We start from the raw sequence: 5390 nt of genomic DNA on the forward strand, positions 1-5390 counted from the left end.
AACTTCTAGGGTGAGGCCTTTTTGTAATCAGGTCCAAGGATTTTTTTTTCCATTTTCTTGATTTTTCTGGAACTATGCAAACATTGGCGATTGCCACTATCACACCTTTACTATATTTTTTTACTCTTATCCTTTAAGGAAAAAATACAGCTTACTGAACTTAAAAACAAATTACTGTAGTAGAATGCCTGTCTTGAATATAGGCAGGGGATGGGAAGGGGGAAGGGGATAATGTTGCACTGGTGAAGGGGGGGTGTTCTGGTTATGACTGTAACCCAAATATGATCATGTTACTTAAATAAAAAAGTATATTAAAAAAAAAAGAAGAAAATAAAAGCATCCTCAAGGAAGAAACACTACTAGCCAAGAAAGTGAAAGCAAAGATGAACAAATGGGACTATATTAATTGAAAAGTTTCTCCACTTCAAGGGAAATGGTGACTAGAATACAAAGACTACCCACAGAATGGGGAAGCTATTTACCCAATACCATCTGATATATCTAAGATATATGAGGCACTGGTAGAACTCAGTAAGGAAAAAAATCTAACTCCATCCAAAACTGGAGAGAAGAAAAGAACAGAAATTTTTTCAAAGAAAAAATACAGATGGTCAAAAGACACATAAAAATGTTCCACATCACTAATGACCAGGAAAATACAAATAAAATAATGAGGCATCATCTCATGCCACCAAGATTCACACACATTACAAAGAGCAAGAACACCAGTGCTAGCAATGAATTCTGGGAGAAAGGAACTCACGTCTGGTGGGAATGCTGTTTTGTCAAGCCTTTTTGATTAACAATATTAATATTCCTCAAATAACTGTAAATTGTACTCCCATATGATCCAGTAATACTAATCCTTGAGATATACTCTAGGAACCCAAAAACACCATGTATTCCTATGTTTATCCTTGCACTATTTACAGTAGCCAGAATTTGGAAACAATTCAAGTGCTCAAGAACAGATGAGTAGCTAAAGAAACTGGTACATCTACACAATGGAATACTATGCAGCTGTCAGAAAAATTAAGGCATGACATTTGCTTATATGTGGATGGATATGGAAAGTATTTTGGTGAGTGAAATGAGTCAAAGGGAGACTGGGACATAAAAATTATGGGATATAAAAAAATAAAAGTGTGTTAGTATCCAGAGACAGTAGAAAGGAGCGCCAGGAGTACCAGTCCATGGAAAGAAACATGCCACAAATAGTAGATTAGTGCAGTTAGGGCAGTTAGTGCAATTAGTGCAGAAGGAACCACTATGACAATGATAATTGGAACAGATAACTAGGGTCAATAACTGGGTGTTGAATAAAGATAAAGTGATACACACAGTATTTCTTCATTAATAATAATGCAAACCATAGTGCTAATTGGCAAGAAGGTTTGGCCTGATTGATGACTCTGATGTAACGACCATTTACATGATTTTTTAAATGATGCCATGCTGGTATAGAGAGGTAATACAGGGATTAAAATGCTTGTCTTGCACATAGTTTACTCAAGTTTAATTCCCAGGCACTGCATATAGTTCACTGAGCACTTCTAGGAGTGATTCCCTGAGTACAGAGCAAAGAAAAGCCCTGAGCACCACCCAAATAAAACAAAACAAAAAATGCAAAAAAAAAAAATGCAAACCATAGAGTCTAAAAAGGAAAAAAAAAGAGAGAGAGAGAAGCATAATGCCTGCTCCAGAAGTAGGTAGGGAAAAGGTGGGAGGGATCCTGGGGACATTGGTGGTGGGAAACATTCATGGGTGAAGGGTGGTGTATATTGTAGGACTGAAACTCAATCATAAACAACTTTGTAATCATGGTGTTTAAATTTTAAAAAATTGAATTCTAGTCACTCAAAAAAAAAAGACATCTTGATGAAAAACTGAATTTATAGATCTCTTTTGGTATATTCGATGTTTGGTTCAGACCATTTTTAGTAATGTTTGAAGACTCAAATACCAAGTTAGACTTTCAGAATATCTTTTCCAGGCTAGAGTGATAGCACAGCAGGTAAAGTATTTGCCTTGCACGTGGCCGACCCAGATTTGATCTCCAGCATCCCATATGGTTCCTCAAGACTGCCAAGAGTAACTTGTGAGCACAGAGCCACAAGTAACTCCTGAGTATGGCTGGGTGGGAGGAGGAAGAGGAAGAGGAGAAGACCATCTTTTCCAGAAGTGCTTAGCTTCCAATGTTCATAAAAACAAATTGGGAAGTTGATCTGTGTAATTCATTTTAAAAATAAAGAATTGGCAAGTATTAATGAAAAGAATTGGTAAATTATTTATAGGTTATATTCTCCTTTAAAAAGGTCACTTTGTGAAGTTTGTTTACCAACCTTGAAGGATAGAAATTTAGTAATAGTGATTGAAGGTCGCATACTGAAGGGACATTAATAGTGATAATAGATTCATGTGCCACAACTGCTTAATTTGTTTTACCTGACAGAAATTAAATTTAGGAATAATAAATGCTTTTTAGTAAATTGCAAGAAGCTTGAGCTAAATAACTTTGGGAAGTCATTTGCTCAGACCTAACACCTGCAATTATTTGAATCTACTGACCTTGAATTACTCTTTGATCATTAGAGATTAAGGAGTGCATGTGTGTATGTGAGTATGTGAATATGTGCATGTACACTTTAGTTTTCTCATATGCAAAGTGAAGATTCTCACTTATTTTGTGGATGTATCAGAAAAGTTATTTATTTTATGCCACACCTGGTAGTACTTAAGACAACATTTGCTGTGTTGAGGATTGAACCTGAGTCAATGGTAGGCAAGCACTCTATCCACTGTACTATTATTGCTCTGGCCCTAGAAGAATTTTATGGTACACTTTAAAGATCGAAAAACTACATACCATTAAATTCCATTAGTGTGTCCATGAAGTTTGCTGAAGATATAACTGAAGTTCATTGTTCTAATTACAAGTTAGACTCTTTAGCTATGTATTTATCTTCCACTCTGTGTCCATTAAGCTTGTATCTAATGATGCTTTTATAAGACATCTAAAGTTTATAGTTCATTGTAGGAATTCCAACAATGGAGTCTTAGACAGTCTTTTCCTGGTGAAATATTTATTAAGTTCTATTATTTTCTAGATTAAAAAACCAAATTTTTGCTTTCAAAAAACATACATTTAAAGACTATATACATAGTCATTCTCAGTTTGAATGAAATTAAGTTTGTGCCAGATTTCAGAGTATATGATAATTGCTGTTCATTTTTTTTTGTTGTTGTTGTTTTTGGGTCACACCCGGCAGCACTCAGGGGTTACTCCTGGCTCTCTATGCTCAGAAATCACTCCTGGCAGGCTCGGGGGATCATATGGGTGCTGGGATTTGAACCGATGACCTTCCTGCATGAAAGGCAAATGCCTTACCTTCATGCTATCTCTCCAGCCCCATGCTGTCATTTTTTTAATCTAGCAAAATTTGTAATAAATTGTGATGGCCTCAAGCTAATGATTTTGGAGTGAGATATCAAAACAATTTCTATTATCTCTATGACCCCAGACAAGACATTATTTTAGTCATTAGACTGAAAGACTATTCAGAAGAAAACAAAAATGCTTTCTAAAGTTTATATATTGAAGAATATAATAACGACAATGAAAAAATTAAAAATTGGTAACTAAATAATACAAATGTTTAAAACTATTTATTTAAAACTATTTATTTATTTACTTATTCTTTAAGGTAAGCAAAAATATGCAGACAAGTAAACAATGGAGAAAGATGTTTTAGTTTAAACACCTTTGGTGGTGGGTTTGGCTGTACAACAAATTAGATGGAAAGTAGCATAGAGGCCCACTACACTCAGCAAGTGAGAACAAAAAACACAGAAGGGTCAACCAGCAACAAGCGATTCAGTAAATCTATAGACAATGACTTTAATAACACCATTGTGAGATACAAAGATTTTCAGAAATTTCCCTAACTGAACTATTTATTTTTAATAGTTTTCATTTACCATTTTGTTTTAACAAGCAATATAAAATAAATTATTTTGTACCTTTTACCTGGGGCAGGTCTTGAGTAATGATTGGGAGAAGGGTGGAGGGATCCCACTGATGGTGAAAACTTTGGATAGAACATCAAATGCCCAAAACAACTGTTTATGGGACAACTTTGTAAATGAAGATGTTTAAATAAAGTTAGAAAAAATATTTTAATCTGTAAGGCAATTTTCTTACACCTGGCTGATCAGGTTTGATCACTAGCATCTTATATAGCTTCTAGAGTCTTGCCAGGAATGATCCCTGAGCACAGAGCCAAGAGTAAGCCCTGAGCACTGCTGAATATGGCTCAAAACAAACAGACAAAAACACCTTACATTGTTTTATTTAATTTATAAAAATTAGTGGCCAAACATGTTCCATAGTTGTTGTCTCCCTCACCCATATTTTTACAGGTTTTTTATTTTCATTTTTGGTCACACCCAGCAGTGCGCAGGGGTTACTCCTGGCTCTACGTTCAGATATCGCTCCTAGCAGGTTCGGAAGAGCATATGGGATGTTGGGATTTGAACTATTGTCCTTCTGCATGCAAGGCAAATGCACTACTTCCATGCTATCTCTCTGCCCCCCCACCCATGTTTTTAATACAACCAACTGGCCAAATAAATCTGCTTAATTTATTCTCAAATAACAACTATCATATAACTTTAATCTGCAAATACTACATAATATATCTTTAAAATAAAAAAAATTTAAAACCCACAATTGAACAATGTTCCTTTATAATCATTATTTATCCAGACAGTGTTCAAATTTCCCATGTTTTATAATTGTTTTAATTTCTTTTTTGGGGGGGGGCATACCCAGTGATGGTCAGGGATTACTCTTGGCTATGGGCTTAGAAATCACTCCTGGCTTGGGGGATCATATTGGATGCTGGGGATCGAACCAAGGTCCATACTGGATCAGTCGTGTGCAAGGCAAATGCGGCACTGCTGTGCTATCGCCCTGGCCCCAGTTTTTCATATTTTTGTTTCATAATTTTTAATTCAATAGATGTTATTAAAAAGATGTTATTTTAAAATCATTGTAAAATAGACACCTTCTGCAATTTACCACTTAAGCAATTTTAATTTTGGTGCTGGGGATGAAAGGAGTAATATGTGTGGAGCATTCAATGAACTACAAACTGAGCTCCATTCTTTCATTTTTTGCAGCTTTCAACCACGCACCTTTCCTCTACAAGCACGATAACCATCTCCCTTTAATTCCTGGAATTTCTTTATTTTTCTGAATTGGACACTTCATATCCTTAAGCCAATGAGCCCCAAGTATCATCCTTCACATCCCCAATTTCCTCATTGCCTGATGTCTAGATTCCCATTATTGCACTTTCTCTCTGTGGGAGTGTGAGTTGCTCTAGGCA

The sequence above is a fragment of the Suncus etruscus genome, chromosome 4, assembly GCF_024139225.1.
Source record: "Suncus etruscus isolate mSunEtr1 chromosome 4, mSunEtr1.pri.cur, whole genome shotgun sequence".
NCBI classification, from domain to species: domain Eukaryota; kingdom Metazoa; phylum Chordata; class Mammalia; order Eulipotyphla; family Soricidae; genus Suncus; species Suncus etruscus.